Source organism: Lactuca serriola, chromosome 4 (assembly GCF_051521515.1).
Source record: "Lactuca serriola cultivar US96UC23 chromosome 4, Lser_US96UC23_V15, whole genome shotgun sequence".
In the NCBI taxonomy this organism is placed as follows: Eukaryota; Viridiplantae; Streptophyta; class Magnoliopsida; order Asterales; family Asteraceae; genus Lactuca; species Lactuca serriola.
The window spans coordinates 270373123-270382206 of NC_136411.1; positions in this window are offsets into that span (position 1 = coordinate 270373123).

The following is a 9084-nucleotide window of genomic DNA, read 5'->3' on the forward strand; positions in this document are numbered from 1 at the left end:
CTAGCCTACCCTAACCCCCTAAGAGCCTAGGTAAACCCCCTAGCACCCGAAGGAAGCCCCGAGGCTCCCGGAGCCCCGAGAAAAGAGCCTTTCGGCTCGAAAACGCCGCTTCGGCGAAACCTAGTTTTTGAGAAAAAACCCGTTGTAAGTGAGCTACGCCTACCTAATTTTTAATATAGCTTTTATATAATTATAGTAACGTTATTAGGACCTTATAATAATTAATTGAACTATTATTATGAGTTATATAAGTGTCGTTATAATATCTTTTTAACCACTCGCGGTACGGTGAATCTAGTTTGTGTAGCAACCCGGATTCCCAGGTATTATTCATTCTTATAATTTTCGTGATTTGTGAGGAGACTCGGCGAGTTGGAGCTCAAACTCGTCGAGTATGATCGCGACTATGGGCACGGGTTCGCGTCTGGACTCGGCGAGTCCACGCTGTTTAATGAAACCCTAATTCCCTGGGTTTGGAGCCTATTTAAGGGCACTTATAGCCTCCCATTGCGGCTACCAGTCCTTTGAGAGAACCCTAAGAGAGCTAAATCGTTTTGGGAGAGAGGAAGTCACTTTTGGGCCTTTGTATTCCTTGTTTAGCAAGAAGAAGGTGGCAAGAGCAAGGAGGAGGTGAGATTCCAGCAGATCCAGAGTCCAGAGGCTTCATTTTGAGGTAATAGTTCGAACCTCCTTCAGTTTTAGGGTTGATCTTTAGAATTAGGGTTTTCTAACCCCCTTTGGAGAATAATTATGTGAAGCAAATGGTCCCTCTTCGAGTTTGTTCCTTGGATCTGGACTCAAAGAGGTCCAGAGACCTTAACCCTTGGAGATTTTTGGGTTATTATGGAGTTATTGGACCTAGGTTGTCATTTTTGGGACCAAATCTCCTTTTGATGCCTTGTGGGGGTTATACAAGCATCAAGTTTCGAACTTTACGTGACATTCATGCTTGGGAAGGCCAGATCTATGGTTTGGGGAAGCAGATATGACCTCAGAAGGTCAATAGAGTTTGTGCATGGCATGAACTCACCGAGTTGTTCTTGAGACTCGGCGAGTAGGGTTGGGGTTTCACGTAAATTGTTCAGCGAGTAGACTCGTCGGGTTGGGGGATGACCCAGTGAGTCTGGGAGAGTCGATAGGGGGCTGAGTCAAGTCGGAACTCGTCGAGTTGTTCTTCAGACTCGGCGAGTTGATCGTGGTGGCTCCGCGATTCATGCCAGGTGGAACTCGTCGAGTTAGGGAAGTACTCGACGTGTCAATAGAGGACCCGAGGGAGTCAGTGAACACGTATAGACTCGCCGAGTCACTCTAGTGCACTCGCTGAGTCCAGTCAAAGTTGACCGTTGACCATTGACCAGAGTTGACCAGTGTTGACTTGATAGGGTTAGTCAACCTTAGTTGTGAAAGTGTTACTTAGAGATATGTTGTGTTATAGGAGGATTATAGCTCGGGGGATCGAGCGCGAGTGATTTTCGGGATTTGCGAGTTATCGAGATACGCGAGGTGAGTCTTCTCACTATACTTGACCTCGAGTAGGTAATCAGAGTTATGTGATAGATTATTTGTATGGTTTATGTATGTTATGTGTTGTACCGCATTATTTCTATGTGATTTATGCTGTGCATGTTTATAGAGTTGGAACCGGAAGGTTCACATAGATAGAACCAGAGGGTTCACAGAGTAGGGTCCACGGACCCACATCGTTATAGCCTCGAGTGGCTAATATGTGTTATGTGTGGTATTTTGGGGAACTCACTAAGCTTTGTGCTTACAGTGTTTGGTGTTATTTGTTTCAGGTACTAGTGATGACCGTGGGAAGGCGTCGGCTTGATCAGTACACACACACGGGATTTTTATGTTATGAGATATTGGGATTTTTATATGGCATGGATTGAATTTCAAACATTTATGTTCTTATGAATATTAAATGAATTATGTATTTATAAAATGCGAAAAATTGTTTTGAAATTTACGGTGTTACAAGTTGGTATCAAAGCCTTGGTTTGAGGGATTCGAGTACACCTTCGGGCGTATTTGAACTCAAACTGAGAATTTGAGAAGTATTTTCAAAAAGAGTAAAAGATTTTTGGAAAAACGCAGAGCAGAGTTGTGTGTACGATCAGTCTGCACCCAAACGGTGATTTCCTAAAATACCCTCATGTTATGTGATATTGATATTGATATGGTGTATTCTCATGCTAGAGTAGGCTAGGTACTCCTATTAGGACTAGAGTGGCCTGATTTGTGATGCCTTAGCCTAGGGAGAGGTGAGCTGCTATGAGATGCTTGAGAGTGAGTAGGTAGCAGCGAGGGGCTTATGAGAGATCTGTTAGAGAGTGGATTATGTATAATAGAGTACTTGGAACTTGGGATCCAAAGAGGAGGACTTGGGGTGTATTCTGATACGGTGCGGACAGTAGTATTGGGCCCGTACTACTAAAAGCACCAGGGCGGTGTACAACCCATGTAAGAATCTTTGGAATGCCAAGGATCAAGGAGGAATGGGTTGTCGAGTATGAGTATGCTCGAATGGATTCTAATTCATCGTATGTTGTATTTCAGAGGTAGATCATGGTGAGGACACGTCTTATGCCTGAGAGCAGTGGGGCCAGTGATGAGGAGATTCGTCGGATCATCCATGAGGAGGTGGCTGCGGCCATCAGGGCAGAGATACCAGAGATGTTCGGGTCTATTAAGACCACGTTGATTGAGACTTTTGCCGAGCGTTATGCTGCTCTTTCTGAGGCTGCTGTTGCAGCGGCCACCGCGGCTATTGCTGCCACGAGGCCGCAGGGTGGTGATGCGTTGCTATTCCGAGAGTTCAGCAACACAAAACCGCCGGAGTTTGATGGGACCCAGGACCTGATGGCGGCTATGAGATGGATTTCTGACATAGAGGGGTGTTTCTTCACTTGCTCATCTCCTGAGCATTTGAGAGTTCGGTTCGCGCTGAACCAGCTTCGCTTGGGAGCGAAGGACTGGTGGAAGTTTGTGACGGCGCACTTTACGCCTGCTGAGCTTGCGGCGGTGACCTGGGAGAGGTTCACTGCCATGTTCCGAGATGAGTACGTTCCCCAGGTGGAGAGGGAGCGTTTGGCCCAGGAGTTTCTAACCCTCAAGCAGGGTACTGAGTCTGTTACGGTGATTACCAGGATGTTCCACGAGAGGGCGATGTTCTGCCCTGAGCACGTGTCCACCGAGCAGGCACGTATGAGCCGATATTTGAATATTTTGAGGCGAGACATTCGGGAGTTCGTGGCGAACTCCTCGTACCGGACATTTTCCGAGCTTCAGGAAAATGCTCAGAAGAGGGAGATTGAGCTAGAGACTCAGGCCAGGGAGGAGGCGGAGTCTCAGGGGAGGGATCGACGACCGACACAATCCCAGCCGGCAGCCAAGTGGGCCAAGCCCGCTGATCCCAAATCGGGGAGCCAGAAGGGCCGCACTTATGGAAAGTGCGGCAAGGGTCATGATGGAGTATGTAGAGCTGGATCTTGCTGCAAATGAGGCAAGGAGGGGAATATGGCCAAGGACTGCCCCAAGGGGTTTGCAGTGTGTTTTCACTGCAACCAGACCAGACACCAGAAGGCGGAGTGTCCACAGTTGCGGGGATCAGCTCAGGGAGCACCTCAGGGATCTGCCCCTGCCGCCATCAGAGCTACCGAGAGTCAGCCAGTGAAGGCCGAGGCGCCGAGGGCACGAGGGAGAGCCTTTCAGTTGACCGCGGAGGAGGTCCGCGCAGCGCCCGATGTCGTGGCTGGTATGTATTATTTCGTGTATTTATTTTGATGTTGAGATATTATGCTTATATTATGTTATGCGTAGGTACTTTTCTTGTGAATTATGTACCTGCCTTGGTGTTATTTGACTCGGGTGCGAGTCGGTCTTTTGTATCTTTGGCTTTTAGTCAGCATATCAGTGTTAGTCGTGAGGCGTTGAGTCGGCCTCTAAGAGTTTCCATAGCTGACGAGAGGGTGATATATGCCACGGAGGTTCTCCGGGGGTGCGTGTTCGAGATTTTCGATGTTGAGTTCCCGATTGATTTGGTTCCTATTGCGATGGGTGATGTCTGTGTCATTGTGGGCATGGACTGGTTGAGCAGATTTAGTGCGGTTATCGACTGCGAGCGACAGCTAGTGACCATACGAGACCCTAGTGGGGGAGTTCTTTCGGTATACGGCGAGGGTACACGTATGACTGTTCACTATTTGGATAAAACCAAATTGTCCAATTGGACAATTTGGATCAGACTATTTGGTTCGGATATTCGGATTTTTGGATTGGTTTTTAGCAAAACCGAATTATTATTTTGGATTTCGGATTGGTTTTGGTTTATAAAATAAAAACCGAATAGTCCAAAAAAACCGAATTACAATTTATTATTTTGTTCTTTTTAATATATATCTTTAATAAATTATAAATTTACTAAGTTATTCTTTTAATATATTAAAATTTTTCATCAATTATAAATTTATAATACTTTAATATGTACTTCTTATAAAAAAAAATTGTCTATAAAGTAGTAAACTATAATATATTTTTCTTGATAGTTATTTATAAGTTTTAGTTTACAACTAATTAAACAATATTTTTTAGTTTATATTATAGAGTAAGTTAATACTAAAGTTATATATTTGTTGAAATGTCTTGATTCTTGAAAACCGAATTGTAAAAAACCGATCCAACCGAATTATAATTTGGTTGGATCGGATCGGATTCAAATTTATTTTGGACTATTTGGATCTACGTTATGAAAACCGAAATTAATTTGGATTCACTTGATCGGATCGGATTAAACCGATCTATCCAAATGAACACTCCTAGGTACACGTTCTGGGTCAGCATTTTGTTCGGCCGCTAGGGCGACGCAGTGTCTTCAGCAGGGCTGTAAGGGTTTTGTGGCGTATGTGATGGATACACGAGTGGATTCCGAAAGGCCGAGGTCAGTTGAGGAGGTTCCGATAGTGTGTGAGTTCCCGGATGTATTTCCAGAGGAGTTGTCGGGTGTGCCTCCTGTGAGGCAAGTGGAGTTCAGTATCGATTTGGTCCCGGGGGCTGCGCCTATCGCTAAGGTGCCTTATCGCCTTGCACCTCTAGAGATGCAAGTGTTATCCTCGCAGCTTCAGGAGCTGCTGGGAAAGGGGTTTATTCGGCCGAGCAGCTTGCCGTGGGGAGCGCCTATTCTGTTTGTCAAGAAGAAGGATGGTTCACACCTGATGTGCATTGATTACCGGGAGTTGAACAAGCTGACGGTCAAGAACTGTTACCCATTGCCGAGGATCGACGATTTGTTCGATCAGTTACAGGGAGCATCTTGGTTCTCCAAGATCGATTTGAGGTCTGGGTATCATCAGGTGAGGGTGCGAGATGAGGACATCCAGAAGACAATATTCAGGACGCGTTATGGGCATTACGAGTTTGTGGTGATGCCTTTCGAGCTCACCAATGCCCCGACAGTGTTCATGGATCTCATGAACCGAGTGTGCAGGCCGATGTTGGATCGGTCGGTGATTGTATTCATCGACGACATTTTGGTATATTCGAGATCTAGAGAGCAACATGAGGAGCATTTGAGGGAGATCCTCGGAGTTCTGAGATCGGAGAGGCTTTATGCCAAATTCTCCAAGTGTGATTTCTAGTTGCGAGAGGTCCAGTTCCTGGGTCATCTCGTTAACTAGAAAGGGATATTGGTCGACCCGGCCAAAGTTGAGGCAGTGATGAGTTGGGAGGTGCCGAGGTCACCCTCCGAGATCAGGAGTTTCCTAGGGTTGGCAGGTTATTATCGGAGATTCATCAAGGATTTCTCTAAGATCGCAGTACCACTCACCAGGTTGACCCGGAAGGGTGTCGCTTTTTCATGGGGCCCCGAGCAGCAGGCCTCCTTTGAGACACTTCGCCAAAGGTTATGCGAAGCCCCGGTGTTAGCCCTCCCAGAGGGGATGGAGGACTTTGTGGTATACTGTGATGCATCGATCTTGGGGTTGGGAGCGATGCTGAAGCAGAGAGGGCATGTGATAGCATACGCATCGAGGCAGCTGAAACCTCATGAGGCGAGGTATCCCACCCATGATCTAGAGTTGGGGGCAGTGGTGTTCGCCCTCAAGATTTGGCGTCACTATCTGTATGGGGTTCGGTGCACGATATACACGGACCATAAGAGCCTGAAGTATTTGATGGATCAACCCAACCTAAATATGCGGCAGAGGAGGTGGTTGGATGTGGTCAAGGATTATGATTGTGAGATTCTGTACCATCCGGGCAAGGCTAATGTGGTAGCCGACGCCCTGAGTCGCAGGGCGGAGAGCGCCCCATTGCGAGGTGTATGTTTGCGATTGACCGTGATGGCTCCGGTGTTGGACACCATTCGTGGAGCACAGGCTGAGGCCGTGAGATCGGAGAACCAGAAGAGGGAGCGTGTTGTTGGGTTGGTATCGGAGTTTGTTACCGATGGTCGGGGGCTTATGACTTTTCAGGGGCGTATTTGGGTACCGTTTGTGGGAGGGGCGCATACCATTTTGATGGAAGAGGCTCATCGGTCGAAATTCTCGATCCATCCTGGGGCCACTAAGATGTATTTGGACCTGAGGAGGGAGTATTGGTGGCCCTGTATGAAGAGGGATGTTGCGTGGTTTGTTGAGAGGTGCTTAACCTGCCGTAGGGTTAAGGCCGAGCACCAGAGACCGCATGGTAAGTTGCAGCCGTTGGAGGTTCCCGAATGGAAGTGGGAACAGATCACAATGGATTTTATCACCAAATTGCCAAGGACTGCTAGGGGAGTCGATGCAATTTGGGTGATTATGGACAGGTTGACGAAGAGCGCCCACTTCCTTGCTATTAGTGAGAGCTCCTCCGCAGAGAAGTTAGCGGAGATGTACGTGAGGGAAGTGGTATCTCGGCATGGGATGCCGATATCGATTGTCTCAGACCGGGATGTACGTTTCACTTCCAGATTCTGGAAGAAGTTTCATGAGGAGTTGGGTACTAAGCTGCATTTTAGTACCGCATACCACCCCCAGACAGACAGACAGAGTGAGCGGACGATTCAGACGCTCGAGGACATGCTCCGGGCATGTGTGTTGGATTTCGGGGGGAGTTGGGATACGTACTTGCCCTTGGCAGAGTTTTCCTACAACAACAGCCATCATTCGAGCATTGGTATGTCGCCCTTTGAGCTGTTGTATGGGAGGAGGTGTCAGACCCCCATTTGCTAGGGAGAGGTCGGACAACGTGTGATGGGCAGTACATAGATCGTGCTTCAGACGACAGAGCAGATCCAACAGGTCAGACAGAGGTTGTTGACCGCTCAGAGTCATCAGAAGAGTTATGCGGACAGACGCCGGTCCGAGCTTGAGTTTCAGGTCGGCGACTTTGTGCTCCTGAAGGTCTCTCCTTGGAAAGGAGTGATTCGATTCAGGAAGAGGGGCAAGTTGGGACCCCGATATATTGGTCCATTCCGGGTGGTCGCGAGGGTAGGCAGGGTAGCCTATCATTTGGAATTGCCAGCAGAGTTGGGGCAGATTCACGACACTTTCCACGTGTCACAATTGCGGAAGTGTATAGCCGATGAGTCGGTAGTGGTTCCATTAGAGGATATTCAGGTGGATGCGAGCCTGAATTATGCTGAGAGACCAGTGGCAATCAGAGATCGGAAAATCAAGGTTCTGAGGAACAAGGAGGTACCCTTGGTTTTGGTTCAGTGGCAGCATCGGAAGGGGTCCGAGATGACTTGGGAGCCAGAGTGTGAGATGCGTGAGCAGCATCCGAAGTTATTTGCAGAGTGAGACTTCGAGGGCGAAGTCTAGTTCTAGTGGGGGATAATTATAACAACCCGGATTTCCAGGTATTATTTATTCTTCTAATTTTGGTGATTTGTGAGGAGACTCGGCGAGTTGGAGCTCAAACTCGCCGAGTATGATCGCGACTATGGGCACGGGTTCGCGTCTGGACTCGGCGAGTCCACGCTGTTTAATGAAACCCTAATTCCCTGGGTTTGGAGCCTATTTAAGGGCACTTATAGCCTCCCATTGTGGCTACCAGTCCCTTGAGAGAACCCTAAGAGAGCTAAATCGTTTTGGGAGAGAGGAAGTCACTTTTGGGCCTTTGTATTCCTTGTTTAGCAAGAAGAAGGTGGCAAGAGCAAGGAGGAGGTGAGATTCCAGCAGATCCAGAGTCCAGAGGCTTCATTTTGAGGTAATAGTTCGAACCTCCTTCAGTTTTAGGGTTGATCTTTAGAATTAGGGTTTTCTAACCCCCTTTGGAGAATAATTATGTGAAGCAAATGGTCCCTCTTCGAGTTTGTTCCTTGGATCTGGACTCAAAGAGGTCCAGAGACCTTAACCCTTGGAGATTTTTGGGTTATTATGGAGTTATTGGACCTAGGTTGTCATTTTTGGGACCAAATCTCCTTTTGATGCCTTGTGGGGGTTATACAAGCATCAAGTTTCGAACTTTACGTGACATTCATGCTTGGGAAGGCCAGATCTATGGTTTGGGGAAGCAGATATGACCTCAGAAGGTCAATAGAGTTTGTGCATGGCATGAACTCACCGAGTTGTTCTTGAGACTCGGCGAGTAGGGTTGGGGTTTCACGTAAATTGTTCAGCGAGTAGACTCGCCGGGTTGGGGGATGACCCAGTGAGTCAGGGAGAGTCGATAGGGGGCTGAGTCAAGTTGGAACTCGCCGAGTTGTTCTTCAGACTCGGCGAGGTGAGTCGTGGTGGCTCTGCAATTCATGCCAGGTGGAACTCGTCGAGTTAGGGAAGTACTCGACGTGTCAATAGAGGACCCGAGGGAGTCAGTGAACACATATAGACTCGCCAAGTCGCTCTAGTGCACTCGTCGAGTCCGGTCAAAGTTGACCGTTGACCATTGACCAGAGTTGACCAGTGTTGACTTGATAGGGTTAGTCAACCTTAGTTGTGAAAGTGTTACTTAGAGATATGTTGTGTTATAGGAGGATTATAGCTCAGGGGATCGAGCGCGAGTGATTTCCGGGATTTGTGAGTTATCGAGATACGCGAGGTGAGTCTTCTCACTATACTTGACCTCGAGTAGGTAATCAGAGTTATGTGACAGAGTATTTGT